The sequence below is a fragment of the Dipodomys spectabilis genome, unplaced genomic scaffold (genome assembly GCF_019054845.1).
Source record: "Dipodomys spectabilis isolate Male_0828 unplaced genomic scaffold, ASM1905484v1 ptg000002l, whole genome shotgun sequence".
In the NCBI taxonomy this organism is placed as follows: domain Eukaryota; kingdom Metazoa; phylum Chordata; class Mammalia; order Rodentia; family Heteromyidae; genus Dipodomys; species Dipodomys spectabilis.
Window position 1 is genome coordinate 56,388,435 of NW_024870679.1, and position 19,374 is coordinate 56,407,808.

Genomic DNA, 19,374 nt, shown 5'->3' on the forward strand with positions numbered 1-19,374 from the left:
GGCATGTACATCTGTATAGAATCCCAGCAACAAGGGAGGCCACAGGTAGGAAGATTGTGGTCACATGCTGGCAGGGCTGGGGCAAAAATGCAAAATCCAATTAAAAATAACAAATCAAAAAAAGCCTGCTTAGCTGGGCACCAGCGACTCATACCTGTAATCCTAGCTACTCAGAGGCTGAGATCTGCCAATTGTGGTTCAACACCATCCTGGACAGGTAAATCCTTGAGATTCTTATCTCCAACAAAGGAAGTGGTGCTGTGGCTCAATTGGTAGAGTGCTTGCCTTGAGCTGAAGAGATGAGGGACAATGCCCAGGCCCAGAGTTCAAGCCCCATGACTGACAAAAAAGAAAAAAGAAAGAGAGAGAGAGAGAGAAAGAAAGAAAGAAAGAGACTGCCTAGCAAGCTCAAGGCCTTAAGTTCAAATCCTAATACCATCAATCAATCAATTGATCAAGTCTTTAAAAACAATTGTTAATGGATGTATATTTCTTTGTGTGGAAGAAATATAATGTACTTTATTTAATGTTGTCATACTTTTTTTTTTTTTGTCCATCATGGTGCCTGAACTCTGGGCTTGGGCACTGTCCCTGAGTTCTTCAGCTCAAGGCTAGTGCTCTACCACTTTAGCCACAGTACCACTTCTGGCTTTTTCTGCTTATTTGGTGCTGAGGAATTGAACCAAGGGCCTCATGCATGCAAGGCAAACACTCTACCACTGAGCCACCTTCCCAGCCCCGAGTTTTGTCATACTTTAATGTAATAAACCTACACTAAAATATATACTAAACATCTTTGTCCACAGTTGGCAGTTATCAGGTGGGCTCAGTTCTGGACTATACCTCTTGAAGGGTATTCTTATTTTTGGTAGGTGCTGAAAGTTATGGAGAAAACTCTAAAAAAAAAAAATCACTGAGCAAATGGGTTATAGGCTAGCAAGTGATGAGGTTCAGTTCACTTCAATATTTCCTAATGACAGTGAAGTTCAGCTTAACAGTACCAGGGCTGAGACTGGTTCTAGAAACACAGAGATGAATCAAACATTGAACTTATATAATCTTGTAGCAGAGACATATATTTTGACATTGTAGTGATGAGTGATTATAAACTTGGAGAGAACAGAGTTAATAAGAATATGGAAGAGATTTTGAGCCTCTCTTTCAACAACTTTTTTTTTTTCAACGACCTAACATGCAGTATATAGTCTTTCTTTTTTCTTTTTCTTTTTAGTACTGGGGTTTGAATTCAGGGCCTCGTATTTGTTGGGCTGGTACTCTACCAGGAGCCATACCTTAAGCCCTGCTTTTTGCTGGGCTTTGCTTTATTCTGGAGATGAAGACTATCAAACTTTTTCTGTCCTGACTAGCCTTGAACCATAATCCCCCCAAGGCTCAGCCTCCGTAGGAGTCAGGATTACAGGTGTGATCCACTAACACCCAGATATGGTATATTCACTCTTTTTTTTTTTTTCTCTCCAGTCCTGGGGCTTGATCACAGGGCCTGGGCACTGTCTCTGAGCTTCTTTTCCTCAAGGTTAGCACTCTACCATTTTAGCCACAGCACCACTTCTGGCCTTTTCTGTTTATGTGGTACTGAGGAATCAAACCCAGGCCTTCATATACACTAGGCAAGCACTCTACCACTAACATTCACAGCCTATATATACTATTGTACATAAATTAATACTCACAATATTCATTCTTTTCCTTCCTTTTTTTTCTTTCTTTTTTTTTTGTGTGTGGGGTCCAGTTGTGGGGCCTGAACTCTGGGTCTGGGCGCTGTCCCTCAGCTCTTCAGCTCAAGGCTAGTGCTCTACCACTTGAGCCACAGCACCACTCCTGGCTTTTTTCTTTTTGCTTATGTGGTGCTAAGGAATCGAACCCAGGGCCTCATGCATGCAAGGCAAGCGCTCTACCACTGAGCCACTTTCCTAGCCCCGCTTCTTTCTTTTCCTGTAGCATATAATTTGTTCAGCATATATCCTAGACGCAAGTGGGTTGCAGTTAGGTGGGAGGGGGAATGATTTGCAAAGCAAGAAAGTAGGACTTACTAAGCTTCATTACCAATTGTCCAGAAATGAGACATAAGAATTGAAGATAAAACCAATTATGTACCTTAGTGAATGATGATGTCATTCACCAAGCCAGGAAATGGCTATCTTTTTGGTCTAGATTTTATTTTACTTTGAGATGAAGTCTTGCTGTATTTCCACACAATGACTTTAAACTCCTCAACTGAAGTGATCCTTCTATCTCAACCTTCTAAGTAGATCTATTATAGGTATGTACCACTACACCTAGATCAGCTCAAATTTTAAAGAGCAAAGAAAATCTTGCTAAGGAAAAATGTAAAGTCACTTAAAGAAATGGTTCTTAGGGGCTGGGAAGGTGGCTCAGTGGTAGAGCGCTTGCCTTGCATGCATGAGGCCCTGGGTTTGATTCCTCAGCACCACATAAGCAGAAAAAAAAAAGCCAGAAGTGGTGCTGTGGCTCAAGGGGTAGAGTGCTAGCCTTGAGCTGAAGAGCTGAGGGACAGTGCCCAGGCCCAGAGTTCAGGCCCTAAGACCGGGCCCCCCCCCCCCCAAAAAAAAAAGAAAGAAAGAAATGGTTCTTAGAAAATGGGCTTTCTAGAATATATATAACACACATGTATGTTATAATATAAAATATATATATGTATATGTCCTATATATATATATATATATATATATATATATATATATATATATATATATATATATACAGGAGGTCTACTAGGATGGAAATGAAGAACTATTTGAGTCATTTTGGTTTGTAGAGGAAAAATTAAAATTGAGAGTAGGGAAATCAATTGAAAACAGGCCAAAGTGAATTAAAAAAATTAAAAATTAAATTTACAGTAGAAGGAAGAAAAGCAGGTATGAGACTTTTAGGAGCAGAAAGCAAACTGATAGGAAGAACCAAAAATAATGGGATGAAATTGTAGCAGACAAGAGGATCTTAACATCAGGGAGATGATGGTGATGTTGAAGGCACCGTCCATCAGCAACAGAATTTGAAGAGAAAGGGAGAAAATGTGAAGCAAGAGGAACCTGGTCTTGGGAACAAATGAATCATCTCATGTAGTAGCTACACCTCGGGTAGCATGATGAGTCATAAACGCAGATTTTGTGTGGTGGTAGTGATCTAGACTTGGAAAGCACAGTGGTAGTGTTAGGGAGCCAAGCTAATCTAAATTAAAGGGCTCATTTCTCTAGACTGAAAATTTCTAGCAGCAGTAACTTACCTTCACAGTCATTGCATAGTATTACTGAAAGGATGTTAGGGAAGCTCCAGATCTACTTCCAGCTCTTCCTTAGGTCAGATAAACTCCATACATACAGCGGTGGAAGTATACTACCTAATTCATAGAGTTGTTATAAGGATGAATCACAGCTTCCTTCTCAGCTCCAGTTTCTCTAGTTACAAAAAGGAGATAGTGATTTTTTTTTTTTGGTAATGTGACTCAGAAGTATGTGGCAAAGGCACCCTTAGGACTGTACAGGAACAGCTTTCATTGATGAGAAATGCTAGGTTATATTTTCTCTAGATGGCTGCTCAATTATTATTGAACCTTTCCTGGAGACCTTATGTAATTTTCTCATTATGGTTTTGTTATTAGGCCATCACCTATGGTAAGGTAAGATTGCTTTATAATTTTTTATGCAGAAAAATGTACTTGTTCTATTTTGATATCTGTCATGCAGCAAAAATGTCAAGGGATCCAGTGCACCAGTCTGTATTCTTCACTACAGAGATGTTATATAATTCCATTAGTGAAATTTACAGAAATTTCATCCAGACCAGGAATGAAGAATAATGCCTTCACTTTTGGACAGAAATACATGTACACACAGAGAGAAAAACAAAACAGAGAGGTACAGTCTTAAGTCTCACAAAGACTGAGGGTAAGGATGTTTTGAGATCATCAAAAACTGGAACTAGCATTTATTGAGTGCCTTCCATAGGCCATTCTTTCCATTTCCATTTCCAATTCATGATCAGCAAGGTAGGTCAGAGAAAACTGAGGTTTAAAATGTTACATAACTTGCCAGGGTCACAAAGCTATACGTGATGGAACCAGAATAGGTGGCATCCACATATGACACTACAAGTCGTGCTTTTACTAGTACACTGTATTTGGAAAGTTTGGGGGCCAGGTGATCTAGAGGATTTCTCTTTTCCTACTTCCTTTTTGACGGTCTTTTATTTCTTTTGTTTTTGGTTCTGATGTTTGCACCCTAGATCCTGAGGGAGATCAAACAGAAGGCATCTGTAAACAGAATGATTCCACAGTCCCCCAATATACATAAAACAATTTCCTTCTTTTAGAACCTTGGCTAGGATTTGGCAGGGATGTAGGGAAGGGGTATACAAAAGTGGGACAGTAGAGGCAGAGGGGTGGGAGGAAGGGGGTTCATAAAAGGATGATTCTTTTCGTACCTTTAAATAGGTTGTGAAAATCAGGATAATGCTTTGGCTATGTTCTTATCACATATTCCTTCTATTTTTTTCATGGGGGGGTGTCGAGGGTTCATGGTTGTTTGTAGGAAATTTCTGTAATGATCTGCATAGTAGATCTTCAAAAAGTTAAGGTCAAAGACAAATCCTTCATATGCTTTGGGAGGGAGGTGAGTGTGTGTGTGTGTGTGTATTTGTGTGTGTGTGTGTGTGTAAAAAGGTTTGCTCAGGGTCACGCATCCAGAGGCATGAAGGGATTTGAAGAGGTCCCTTCCCCCCCCCTCCCCCATCTCCAGGAGAGATGAGAAAGGCGATTCCCGCACACTCCCGCTGGCCCTCGGATGCGGGGGGGGGGGGGGGGGGAGACGGTCTAGTGACAAGAACCTTCACGTACCTTCAGCAGGGACGGAAAAGGCGCTGGGGTCTGAGGGGGGCCGGGGGCCGCCCGGCTAGGAAGGCACCTCAGGAAGCGTGGTCAGCGCAGGGCGCCCTCCCCCCGCCCCGCACCCCCCCCCCCTGCCCCGCACCCTTCCCCTCCCCCCCGGGCTACGCTCCCCGCGTTCCCTGCCGCTCGTGCCCGGCGCGCCCGCCGCAGTCCCGGCGCCCGCCGTAGCGGGACGTGGGGTGCAGGGGGCGCTGTGGCCCGGCGGTGCGGGCGGCTGGAGCGGACACCGCGACGCCCGGAGGCTTCGCCGAGGATACCCCCCCTCCCGCCTGCGGCGCCTCGGTCGTCCCCACCGCAGCCTGCGCCCCCCCAGCCCGGCTCGGCGGCGCTGCCCGGGACCCTCGTGGCTGCGGCAGCCCCGAGAGCCGATGCGGCTGGGCGGGCGCTGGGCCTCCGCAGCCTCGGCCGCCGCCGTAGTCCCCACAGCCCCGTCAGGAGTGCGAGGCTTTGCGGCGGAGCCCGGGACCGCACCGGTACCCTCCGGAGGAGGAGGAGGAGGAGGCGGCTTTCGGCCCAGGTACGACCCCCTCGGCCATGGTGGAGCGGCGGCGGCCGCAGCTCGAGGTGAGTGTGCGGTGCGACGCCGTCCCGGGCCCGTCCATTCCCGCCGCCCCGGGGCCCCCCGGCGGCTCGGGCTCCGGCCGGGCGGACGGGGCGTCCTGCCGCGCCGGCCGCCTCCGCCCCGCAGCTCTGCGGCCTCAGCCCTTTCTGCCCGCGGCCCCCGGGAGGCCGGAGGCCCGTGGGGGGAGACTAGGCCCCGCGCTGCCGGGAAGCCCTCGCGCGGGCCTAGGACTGGCGGCGGCCCGGGCGCCCTTCGCGGTCGTCCCGGGCGGAGCCGAACGCGGCTTCCTTACCCGGGGCCCTGCACGTAGCTCCCGGAGGGAGGCAGAGGACGCTTGTTTGCAAACAGCCTCGGCTTCCCCGCGCCCCGGGGCTGAGTCCCGCAGAGTCCCGGGGGGACCGGGAGGGGAGCTCGGTTGGGAAAACTGGGTGAAAATTGAGGTGCAGAGAGTGCGGGGCCCTGCGCGTCCCTGGTTACTCTTGGACTGTCATTCAAGGATCTCACTGGCCTTTTGCATCTTGAGGTGAAATTTCATCACCTGCCCGATAGATAGCTCATCCCTGCCTTCTCCCATTACATCTTGCCTCCATCCGTGGTCTGCGTTGGAGACCACCTCGTCCCACTTTTGCCTTGCTAAGTTTTCTAAACACAGAGAAAAAGAAAAAAGAACAAAAAATCGTTTACAAAGACCTATCTGTCCCTTTCTCCTCCACCCCCTGTAAGAGAGGAAATATTTTAATGCTTTTAGCCCTCTGTGCAAAAAAAAAAAAAATTCACCTACCTAGATTTAGAGAACGAATGGCTAGAGAATTTTTAAGCCATGCCAACTGTTCTAATAGCGTGATGGAAATGGGAGCCATTCTAAATTGTAGAAGTTAAAACCATTTATTCTGGTGTTAATGTAAAAATAAAATGAGAACCAGTAGTTTGAAACAGTAAGTCAGGTATTTGGGTGCTATTTGTTTATGTTAAGTTTGATTACAGGTTAATTCTTGGTTTCCTAGTATGTATGGGAAGGTTGCACGAATATAGATACTTCTAAAACTTTTGTGATCATGACAAAGAAAATATTGTAGAAAAATTAGAAAGCACAGAAATTGGCTTTGAAAATCTGTTTAGTAAGAGGAGTTCTATCAGGATGTTTTGGTGGTCATTTAAAGTTTAAAATGAACTTGTATTGAGTGATTTTAAACAATTACTGTTTCTGTGTATTAGGTTCCACGTTAGCAGCAGACTGATCCATTTTACAATCAGTCATTTCCATAAAACCTGTAAATGTTCTCCTTAAATTACATTGGAACCATAGTTCAGTTTATCCATTGGAAAATAATGTGGGTAACTACCCAGAAGACTGTGCAGCAAGGGAAGCTCCAGACTACTAGGGAGGGGTGGCATGCATAAACAATATCTTTGTGGATCTATAACCTTGGTCTTTGTCAGATTTTAAGTATTTCTAGCTATAAAAAAAATTGTGTGTGGTGTCCCATGCCAGAGCAAACTGTGGTCCTAAACCATTGCCTGGCCTCGATCTGTGAGCTACTGGCACTGAAGGGGGTTGCACAGAGGAAAAAAAAGAAAAAAGAAAAAAAAATTTGTGTGTGTGTGTGTGTTTTAAATTATCTGGTGTTGGGCCTAGGGCTTGAACTCAGCACCTAGATGCTGTCCCTGGGCTTCTTTTGCTTAAGGCTAGTACTCTGCCACTTGAGCCACAGCGCCACTTCTGGTTTTTCTGAGTAGTTTATTTATTTATTATTTTTAGGTACCATACTTCTTTATTTGAAGGAATGGTACAAATTAAAAGAACTTAGGATGTTTTGGTACAACTTATAGAAAAGGTAATGATAACCCCAAACATGCATGCACTGCCCCGGTGACCAGAAGTTTATTGCAGATAATAGTCTCACAGACTTCTCTGCCTGGACTAACTTCAAACCTAACCAGGATCCTTATATCTCAGCCTCCTGAATAACTAGGATTACAGGTATGAGCCCCTAGCATCTGGCTAAAGAAATTGCTTTACGTAGGTTCTAGAGTTCTAAACCAGCCTGGGTTAAGCTGTTTATTATTATTAATTTATGTTTAAAAGTTTAATTCATTTTTCAGTGTGCCAACATTAGAGGCTATTGAGAGTACTGATTAAATTGTGCTGGCCCCTTGAATCAGAATTCTGGGGATAATAGTGGCTCAAAAATCTTAGTTTTTACAAAGTTTCCTGATTCTTAATCCTACTAAAGTTTGAGAACTACTGATAAATGTTAATGAACCAGCCAAGTGTCAGTGGCTCATGCTTGTAAATCTTAGCTACTCCTGAGGCTGAGATCTAGGGATTGCAGTTGGAAGCCAGCCCCAGGTTTGTGAGACTATTATCTGCAATTAACTACCAAAAAACCTCGACACTTTCAGCTAGACAAGATTAATTAATTGATTTTGTTTGTTTGTTTTTTTGTCTGTGCTGGTCTCAAGGCTGGAACCCAGGGCCTGGGTGCTGTCCCTGCCTGAGGTTCTTTTCTGCCCGAGGCTAGTACCCTGTCACTCTATCACAGCTTCATCTGATTTTTGGTAATTAATTGTGGGTAAGAGTTTCACAGGGCTGGGAATGTGGCTTAGTGGTAGAGTGCTTGCTTAGCATGCATGAAGCCCTGGGTTTGATTCCTTAGTACCACAACAGAAAAAGCCAGAAATGGCACTGTGGTTCAAGTGGAAGAGTGCTAGCTTTGAGCAAACGAAGCTCAGGGACCTTGTCCAGGCCCTGAGTTCAAGCTCCAGGAATGGAAGAGTCTCACAGATCTGAGACTGCCTTCCAACTACAATCCACAGATCTCAGCCACCTGAGTAGCTAGGATTATAGGCATAAGTCACTAACACCTGGTTTTTTATTTTATTTTTTATTAGCAAAACTATCATTCTTAAGTGGTAGTATAGTCATTTCTCATAGCTACAAATAGTGGTGTTACAGTGTTTTATCAAGACCTTACTTTGGTAACTGTGATGTTACTGAAGGGATACCTCAATGTACCTCAATCTCACTGTCCCATTGTCTATAATAGTATGCAGATAGTAGCCAGGCACAGGTGGCTCACACCTGTAATCCTAGCTACTCAGGAGGCTGAGATCTGAAGATTGCATCTTAAAGCCAGCCCAGGCAGGAAAGTTTGTGAGACTCATCTCCAACTAACCACCAGAAAACTGGAAATGGTGCTGTGGCTTAAGTGGTAGAGCTCTTGCCTTGAGCTGAATAGCTCAGGGACAGTTCCTAGGCCCAGAGTTCAAGACCCACAACTGACAAAAAAAAAAAAAATGCAGATAGTTACATTAACTTGGCAAGGCTTTTAGGATAAAGTACCTGAAAAAAAATACTGTGATCTGTAAAAGGTAGTTTATAATATTTTAGCTGTTACTATTAAGTGTTAGGTCCTGTCTTATGTATGAAACAAAGTGGCCAAGGCTTCTGCTAGCAATAAGCTAATTGTGGAAACAGGACAAGTTTAATTAAATGTTACAAGGCAGGGTCAGAAGACTTGTAATTGAATGCAATAAGCTAGGTCTCTGCTAGGGCTTTTGTGTCCACTATCTTCTCCTTTAAGAACACTGGTAGGGGGCTCTGAGGTTGGCTTAGTGGTAGAGTTCTTGCCTTGCATGCATGAGGCCCTGGGTTCGATTTCTCAGTACCCCATAAGCAGAAAAGGCCAGAAGTGGCCCTGTGGCTCAAGTGGTAGAGCGCTAGCTTGAGCTGAAGTGTTGATGGACAGCACCCAGGCCCAGAGTTCAGGCCCCATGACTGACCAAAAAAAAAAAAATTAATTGCCACCAGGTGCTGGTAGTTTATGCCTATAATTCTGACTACTCAGGAGGCTGAGATCTGAAGATTGTGGTTCCTGCTGGGGGAAAGTCCATGAGACTCTGATCTCCAATTGACTACCAAAAAAAACATCCAGAAGTGCTGTGGCCCAAGTACCCAGGCCCTGAGTTCAAGCTTTAGGATACACACACACACACACACACACACACACACAGAGGCATGTATACATGATGATTGACTGGATCTTATTTTATTTTTGCCGGTCCTGGGACTTGAACTCAGCGCCTGGGTACTGTCTTTGAGCTTCTTTTGCTCAAGGCTAGCTCTCTACCACTTGAGCCACAGTGCCACTTCCGGCTTTTTCTGTTTATGTGCTACTGAGGAATTCAGCCAGGGCTTCATGCATGCTAGGCAAGCACTCTACTCTTAAGCCACATTCCCAGCTGATTTGTCTGGATTTTTACTTAAGTTCTTTTGTTGCTAATGAGGTTTTTATATGTTCATCTTTTATGGTATTTTTTGAGACAAGATCTCATGAATCCAAGCTAGTCTTAAACTCATCATCTTGCCTTCACCTCCTGGGAATTAGTGTGTGCCACTTACGCCTGTTTTATGATTATTATTTGCATGGTGTGGTGAATATAGTACCCCTTCTAGGGAAATGATCAAGTTCCACAAGATAAAAGCAACCAAAAGTAATTACCTCGGTATCTGCCCCATAGAAGGTACTCAGTAAATGTTCATTACCTTCCTCCTTTTGGGGAAAATAAAAACAAAAACTAGGTTGTGAAATTTATGTGTAACTTAAAACTTGGTACCTTCATTGTGTTTTATTTTTAGAGAACAAGTCTACTTTTGAAATTCTTTGAAATTTTTTATAGAAAACATTTTAAAATTCTAATGTAGTACACGTGCTTTCCATTTCATTTTTATTAATAAATTGACTGGTACTGAACACAGGGAATACTAATACTTGTAGTGATAAGGTATACTTGTTACATATTACTCATATTCACAATTTTGCTTGATCTTTAATATAGATCTCACCTGCATTTTATAGATTATTATGTAGAGCAACATTCTTTATAATGCTCACTGAATACAATATATAATTGTGGGTACAGAATAGAAATACAGTATCAACTAATTAAACATCTAATTCAAGAATGAACCTTTTGGGCTGGGAAGGTGGCTCAGTGGTAGAGTGGTCACCTTGCATGCATGAGGCCTTGGGTTGGATTCCTTAGTTACCACATAAGCAGAAAAAGCCAGAAGTGGTGGAGTGACTCAAGTGGTAGAGCACTAGCCTTGAGCTGAAGAGCTGAGGGAGTGCCCAGACCCAGAGGTCAGGCCCCATGACCAAAAACAACAACAAAACACACACACACACACACACACAAAAGAACCTTTTAAAAAGATTTTTTTCCCTCTTTCAATCTGTAGTAGATTAGAACTTTGTTTTATAACCTGTCCAATAATGTGTTCCTGTATTATAGCCTCTGTGACAAATTTATTTATTTTTACCCTCTTTAAGACTTAACTTAGTCTTTTAAGAAATAAAACTGATAATACTTTACAGGATTAGTGTGTAGAATAAGTGATATAATGTGCAAGTAAGACCATAATACAGTCCCATAAATAAATAAGCATTACTCCAAATATGCTTCCCTAAGTTTTGAAAGAGCTTAAAAGATCATTAAAAATGTATACCATTTTTTCCAAGAAATAAGTTAACATGATCAATTTTGAATTATTAAATTAAGAATGAACCAAGTAAATTAGTATTTTAATTAGTGAATTAGTATTTTTAATTGTGTAGTTAAAATGTTTTGTTGTTTATCATAGCAGATTTTATTTAATGAAATAATTTCAAAATGTCACTTATAAAATGTCTTGTAGCCGGGCACTGGTGGCTCATGCCTATAATCCTAGCTACTCAGGAGGCTGAGATCTGAGGGTCGTGGTTCAAAGCCAGCCTGGGCAGGAAAGTCCATGAGACTCTTATCTCCAATAAACCACTAGAAAACTGGACGTGGTGCTATGGCTCAAGTGGTAGAGCGCTTGCCTTGAGCTGAAGAGTGCAGGGACAGCACCCAAACCCAGAGTTCAAGCCCCAAGACCGACCAAAAACAAAAAAACAAAAAAAAGTCTGTATTTTACAAGTTAAATAGTAATTCAAATTTTAAAAAGTATTTAAAATAGTCTGTTTATAGAACTTAACTATTGCAAAAATTAGAACTTTACTGTTGAAATTTTGTAATATTTTATATACATGCACACAACACTTTTTTTTTTTTGCCAGTCCTAGAGTTTGAACTTAGCGCCTGGGCACTGTCCCTGAACTAATTTTGCTCAAGGCTAGCACTCTACTGCTTGAGCCACAGCACCACTTCTGGCTTTTTTTGTTTATGTGGTACTGAGGAATTGAACCCAGAGCTTCATGCATGGTAGTCAAGCACTCTACCACTAAGCCACATTCCCAGCTCCTGTGTTTATATATATAATTATTTTTATTTTTGGGTCGTGGGACTTGAACTCTGGGCTTGGGCACTTTCCCTCAGCTCTTCAGCTCAAGGCTAGCGCTCTAAAAAAAATTTTTTTTAAGCTGTTAGTAAAAATGTCTGCCTGGTGCAGAGTTTCTCTCTCTCTCCTTCCCTTTTTCCTTCCCTCCTTCCCCCCCACCCCTGCCTCTCCATTTCTCCTGCAAAACTAGGGATTGAAATCAGGTACACAAACATGCTAGGCAAAACCATTTGAACCGTACCTCTAGCCCTACTATCATAAAAGCTAAAGGGGACAGGACAGCACTCTGTCTCCCTACCATATTGACTGAATGCACAGGCTCTGAGTCAGATTGTTTGGGTTCAAATTTTAGTTATTCTGCTTTTATTATTTGGGGAGGTAATTAACTCTTCTGTGGTATACCTTTCTCGCCTGTAAAATGGAACTAGCACTGATACTTTAGTAGGCTAAATGAGTTGGTCCTTCCATCTCCTGGAACAGAAACTGACATGGATTTGGTAGTGCAAGAGATTTTTTTTTTTTTGGAAGGGTGTGGAGTTTGAAGTGGAATGCTTAGGAAAGGAGAGGAAGCAGAATTGGCTAGAGAGAGCCTCAGTTTATGATACAAACCTGAAAAATAATCTCAGATAACTAAGCAGGAATTCTAGAGGACAAATAGACTGTTAGAAGAGTACTCCGCTGGTTAGTATTCCTGTTTAATGTCTAGCTAGGAGCTGCTCATGGGAAGTGTAGATTTGATTAGGCAACTAGAATGGGATTTTGAACATACTACAGTTGGGGTCTGTGCTTTTGCTTGGCTTTTTTTTTTGGGGGGGGGTCCGGTCATGGGGTCTATACTCTGGGCCTGGGCACTGTCCCTCAGCTCTTCAGCTCAAGGCTAGCACTCTACCACTTGAGCCACAGGGCCACTTCCGGGTTTTTTCTTTTTGCTTATGTGGTGCTGAGGAATCGAACCCAGGGCCTCAGGCATGCAAGGCAAGTGCTCTACCACTGAGCCACCTTCCCAGCCCCTGCTTGGCTTTTCTTTTGTACCAGTTCTGAGGCTTGAACTCAGGGCCTGAGTGCTGTCCCTGAACTTTTTTTATTTTTATTGTTACTCAATGCTTGCAGCGTACCACTTGAGCCATAGCTCTACTTCTGGCTTTTTGGTGGTTGATTGGAGTCAGTAGTCTCCTGCTCTGGCTGGCTTTGAACTGGGGTCCTCAAATCTCATTCTCCTGAGTAGCTAATTTACAGGTATAAGACACTATTGCCAGGCTCCACATTTTTTTTTTTAAAGGAAGATGGAAGTAAATCCCACTGTCCATTCCTTTGCAGTGCAGGTTCATGTTTCTAAACGTTTGCTGAGAGCAACTGCTCTACGACTCTATGGACTTCCCTTCCTAATGGGAAACATAGAAGGAAATTATTGAGATAGGCTTTAGCCCCCTTCCTTTTCCTGGTCTAAGCTTCAGTAGTTCCCATTGCCTCCCTGTCTAAGTGGCCCTTGCTCTTAGCCATCATTTCTGCTGGTTTTGGCTGTTTACTGGTGGTATGATCTTAGGCTGCAGTTGTTGCATTTGTCTATGCATGGTAATAGTTTGTCAAGGGAGTATCCACTGGTACCCTAGTGCATTGTGAGTTCCATACATATTCCTTCTTGTACATATTATGTAACAGCAGTCCTGCTTCTCCTGAGAAGGAGGGTTAATTTAATCTGCAGAAATGGTGATTGTTTTCTGCTTCCTGGTGTTCTGGACACAAGGAGTTCTAAATACACAGGCTGCAGCTATAATATGTAGTTCTTTGATGTATTTTTTAGCGTCCTCCCCCCCCCAATTGTGCCCTCTTTGGGCAAGAAGCCCTCTAACTCTGTAGAGCCCAGTATTGCAGGAATGCAAAGCACAAAGTCCTTGAGTGAATCATTGGGAATGATGGCAATGGGGCATTGCTTCTTTCACCTCTGTTTTCCAAACCAGTGTGTTCTTATGTGAGTCTGAGATCTGTGTGTATTCTGCATTCTAGAAGATAGTACATGTTTTTGTCTTTGAGCTGCTAGTGTATCAGGTGTGCTTTCATCAGATTATTCAGTACTCTGTAGGATTGGCTGCTTTTGTATGGAGATGTTATGGATATGATCTGTGCATCTCTGGTTATCAGCCCCCTGTGAAATAGTTCCTTTGGGTACATTTAGAATTGGAGTTGGTAAGTCAAGGCTGGATGCTTCCTCTTTTGCCTCTGTCTCTGCTTTTGACACTGTGACCTCTTCATTTATATTGTTAACATGCCTGTTATAGGTGGCATATGTCAGCTAGCTGAGTTGTAGTGCCTATTTAAAGTTTTATTGCTTCATCTGTTTTGTATACTTTCTGGTGGACATAACACAGGAAACAAAGATTTTCATGCTTTCTGCCTCCTTCCATATGTTCATTCATTTTTCTCCAACTGTAGGCTCTTGCCCCCATCCTACAGTTTTTCTCTTTAAAGGTCTCTGACAACTTGGCCAGTCTATTTGCCAGGTGCATATTCTCACCATAGCCACCTTTTTAGCCTTTGCAAAATTCATATACAGGTACATCACTTGGAGCTTTATCTGTGAAGGTCACCCTTAAGTAGGACTAAAATGAAGCTGTTGTTTATTTTTAGCTTGCATTCATGTACTGAGCTATTTATAAGCCAAGCTTTGGCTTTTTTCTTCTTACATTGGTCGTATAGTATCTCCAAACAGCTAAAGATGTGAGCTGGTATAACTGATGTGCGGCAGAGGAGTTATGTAGCTTGTGACCACTGATTCTGTTTCAGTTCAATCCTTGATAATCTGTTTATAGCTTACAATGGATTACTGCTGGTTTATAACTCAGAGAGTACTAGTAAACTCAGCTCATTATAGAAAGTTCTGGATACATGGTGCCCAATAATCAGGTGTTCTGACTCTTACAAGGACAATAGAAGCTACTTTTCTAATAATATGGCTCTCTGCAGAGCTCCAGGGACTGCATTGTTATTCTTTCAATGGGGCTTACAATCAACTCTTTACTACATCCTTTTCTACCATTTATAACACCAATAGCCTGTGGAATGCTTACAGTACAACCTGAATATATTGTATAATTTCTCTCCCCGCTTCCCAGTTTATAGCCTTTTACCCAGTGTATCTTATATGTAGAAAGTATTTTCTTTAAAATCTGAAAAAGCCTACCACATATTATAATTCCTTTTTTTGGGGTGAAGGATGAAAGATGCAGCAGTTTGCTTTGGAGGGTTTGCATTGTCATTACTCTGAACACTAGACATGTAAAACTTCACTGAGATAGATTCAGCATGGTAGTACATACTTGTAATCCCAGCTATTTTGGGATGTGAAGATTGGGAAGATGGACTGGGAAGGTGGCTCAGTGGTAGAATGCTTGCCTCTCATGCAGGAAGTCCTGGATTCAATTCCTCAGTACCACATAAACAGAAAAAGCCAGAAGTGGCACTGTGGCTCAAGTAGTAGAGCACTAGCCTTGAGCTAAAGAGCTCAGGGATATCACTCAGGCCCAGAGTTCAAGCCCCATGACCAAACCAAAAAAAAAAAAAAAAAGTGATTTAGCCAGGTGCTGGTGGCTCACGCCTGTAATCCTAGCTACTCTAGAGGCTGAGGCCTGTAATCCTAGCTACTCTGAGGATCGCAGTTCAAAGCCAGCCTGTGCAGGAAAGTCCCCGTGATTCTTATCTCTAATTAACCACCAGAAAACCAGAGGTGATGCTGTGGCTCAAGTGGTAGAGCACTCACCTTGAAAACCTCAGGGACAGTGCCCAGACCCAGAGTTCAAGCCATACAACCCACTCCAAAGAAAAAGTTAATATCAAGAGACTGAGCATCCATGGATTTTGGTATCCCAAGAATGTAGGGTGTTGACTATAGGTGGTTTCTTTTACCCCCTCTTTGGAGCACATGTATCTCCCAGCCCTTGGGGATGTTAGCACCTCTTGCAAGATCAGCTTGTCATTGATGTAATAAACCACTGTGCGCTACTGAGTCCATAACACATATATGTACACGTGTATAAGTGTGCATCTGGATCTCAAAACTGGCTCAGCTTCAGGAATTGGACAAGGGGTACTGCTTTTTTTTTTTTTCCTCAATCGTGAGGCCTGGGCACTGTCCCTGAACTCTTCAGCTCAAAGTTAGTGCTCTACCACTTGAGCCACAGTGCCACTTCTGGTTTTCTGAGTGGTTTATTGGCGATAAGAGTCTCATAGACTTTCCTGCAGGAGCTGGCTTTGAACCTCCATCCTCAGATCTCAGCCTCCTGAGTAGCTAGGATTACAGGCGTGAGCCACTGGTGCCCAGCTGGGCTACTGCTTTTTATTGGGGCAATCACTCTAACCTTCTTCTTATTCATTCCTTTGTTTTAGTTTATAAACATTAAGCAGCACTGTTGTTGACTACCTGTCCATTTTTCTGGTAGTAACACTGTATTCCATTAACTGGCTCTTGAGCTTCCTGAGGGCCAAACTTTATGTTTGCAGCCCACCTTATCAAGTCCCATTAGGTTTTGTTGTTGTGCTTCAGTATCCTATATACCTCCATTGCTGTCACCAAACTGAACATAATTCTTCTTTTTTTGGTCGGTTGTGGGGCTTGAACTCTGGGCTCGGGCACTATCCCTTAGCTCTTTAGCTCAAGGCGAACCCTCTACCACTTGAGCCCAGTGCTACTGCCGGTTTTCTAGTGGTTTATTGGAGATAAGAGTCTCATGGACTTTCCTTGCCCAGGCTGGCTTTGTTTGGTTTTGTTTTTGTTTTCTTTTTTTTTTTTGAGGGGGGGGTCTGGTCGTGGGGCCTGAACTCTGGGCCTGGGCGCTGTCCTGAGGGACAGCTCAAGGCTAGCTCAAGGCTAGCACTCTAGCACTTGAGCCACAGCGCCACTTCCGGCTTTTTTCTTGTTTTTTTGTTTTTTTTTTTTGGTCCGGTTGTGGGGCCTTAACTCTGGGCCTGGACGCTGTCCCTCAGCTCTTCAGCTCAAGGCTAGCGCTCTACCACTTGAGCCACAGCACCACTTCCGGCTTTTTGCTTTTTGCTTATGTGGTGCTGAGGAATTGAACCCAGGGCCTCAGGCATGCAAGGCAAGTGCTCTGCCACTGAGCCACCTTCCCAGCCCCCCAGGATGGCTTTGAACCATGATCCTCAGATCTCAGCCTCCTGAGTAGCTAGAATTACAGGTGTGAGCCACTAGCGTCTGGCCCACTGAATCTCTTAATGCTGATGGTGTTGTATTCCTGATAGTCTTGATGAATAGTTTGACCTCATATAATATATCTATCCTACCATCTCCATCCTCTTGAGTCTTTTAATCTTATTCTCTACTCTGTCATATTAATTCAGGTATCTAGTCTTAGTCTTCAGTGGAGCCCATAATTCTTCCAGGTTCCTTTTTTTTTTTTTTTGGGTCCGGTCGTGGGGCCTGAACTCTGGGCCTGGGCGCTGTCCCTCAGCTCTTCAGCTCAAGGCTAGCGCTCTACCACTTGAGCCACAGCACCACTTCCAGCTTTTTTCTTTTTGCTTATGTGCTGCTGAGGAATCGAACCCAGGGCCTCATGCATGCAAGGCAAGCGCTCTACCACTGAGCCACCTTCCCAGGTCATTTTTCCAGGTTTCTAGGAACCATACTGGCAGCAAGTTTATACTATCTAATAGGCTTCCCACCTCCTATCATCAGTAAACTTTACTCCAGTCTAATGTTCCTATCTCCTTGATTAAGTACCCTCAAAATCTTAGCACCTTGGATATGTCCACCCTTACTAATTCTCTTTTGGTTTGTTTTTCCTGTTATGGGTTTACTGGCTAATTCTTATAGTTCTTTGAGATGTATATTTCTCTCTTCAAGTCCAACATGTCCTTGGCAGGGTTAATATTATCATAACCAGCAGAAGTGGAGATGGGGCATATTTGGAGGAAGGCTAGTGTTACTGTTATGGGAGAAGGCTCTGAAGTGTGTTCCTCCACAGTAGGGAATGATACTGATTCTGAGAGCTTAAAGAAGTCTAGACAATTTTTGAGGGCCACTATCTTAGATGTCCCTCTTCTATTCCAGGATTCTGGGTTTTCTTTTTTTTTTTTTTTGAGTCCGGTCGTGGGGCCTGAACTCTGGGCCTGGGCGCTGTCCCTCAGCTCTTCAGCTCAAGGCTAGCGCTCTACCACTTGAGCCACAGTGCCACTTCCAGCTTTTTTCTTATGTGGTGCTGAGGAATTGAACCCAGGGCCTCGAGCATGCAAGGCAAGTGCTCTACCACTGAGCCACCTTCCCAGCCCAGATTCTGGGTTTTCTAAGCCCAAATCCTGACCATGTCATAACACTCTTACCTGGGTTAAACATTTAGTTATGAAGCAAGGGTGTTTAACCACCCTTTGTTTATGCTTTTACTGATCTTTTATTTAGACGATAGGGATTTTTTTTTTTTTTTGTCTTGTCTGTCTTGGGGCTTGAACTCTGGGCCTGGGTGCTGTCCCTCAGCTCTTCAGCTCAAGGCGAGTGCTCTACCACTTGAGTCACAGTGCCACTTCCAGTTTTCTGGTGGTTAATTAGAGATTAGAATCTCACCAACTTTCCTATCCAGGCTGGCTTTGAACTGCGATCCTCAGAGCTCAGCCTCCTGAGTAGCTAGGATTACAAGCATGAGCCACCAGAACCTAGCTAGTGATACAGATCTTTCTGTGGGCTACCAAAGAGCCCTCAGGCCTTCACATTTAGTTTCCAAATGTTTATTAGCTACCCTCTCTAGGAAATTGATGCCACATAACAGCTAGCTAATTCCATTGTTCTTATACTTTATACTTGTCAGACATCTGAATCTTTACACCAGTTAGAGAGTTCCTCTCTGGGAATATTCTCCTAAGTAGAAGCTTGTGAATGTATTATCATGTGGGCCACCAGCCTGTGCCAGGTACTATTCATTAGTCTCATATACCACCCAGGATGAGATTCTTATTGCTAGTAGGGTGGTAAGTGATCTAGTTTCCAGGCCTTATTTTTCCTTCTGCTTTCTCAGTCCATTTCTGGTATCAGCTGTGTTAGTTTGAGTCATTTAGGAAGTAGCTGCTGTGATAGAATCAGGAATATAAGAGGTATATGTGGGAGAAGACTCCTGTGAAAAGGGAAGGTAGAGGAGGCAGAATTTTCAGGAAAGAGCCTCAGTATGGTGCAGACCTAAAGCATCTCTGACCACCCAGTGAAGATTCTGGAACAAGAATTGTTCATGAGAGGAGTTTTGTGTTATACAGAAATGGCCAGTCGGGAGTGCTGTGATCAGTCATTAAAACTGCCTAGGAAAACTAGGCTTCAGTTTGAAGGCAGGAGATCTTGAAGGTCCTACAGCTCGGGATTTGTATAGCCATACCAAGCAGCTTATTGGCAGATTCTTTCAAGAAGGCTGATACAAGCAGCACACCTCCATGGCAACCACACATAATAAGTACTAAGGAAATGTTCAGTGTTATTTTTATACTGATCTATTACATTTTCCTAAGTTCATTTTATGCTTTAATGTTAACTTTCCTAGACATCTTTATATCTTTTTTTTTCATTATTTTCACTTGAATGTG

At 43.4% G+C, this 19,374-nt stretch overlaps 1 protein-coding gene across 2 annotated transcripts in view; it reads left to right on the forward strand.

Moving 5' to 3' along the window:
- The first annotated feature begins 5,429 nt into the window (after positions 1–5,429).
- Positions 5,430–19,374, forward strand: part of Zfyve9 (zinc finger FYVE-type containing 9) — a 115,461-nt gene continuing 101,516 nt past the window's right edge. For both annotated transcript variants that reach the window (XM_042679431.1, XM_042679439.1), the window contains exon 1: positions 5,430–5,488. The gene's annotated coding sequence lies outside the window, so the exon portion shown is untranslated. The remainder of the gene's footprint in view (positions 5,489–19,374) is intronic.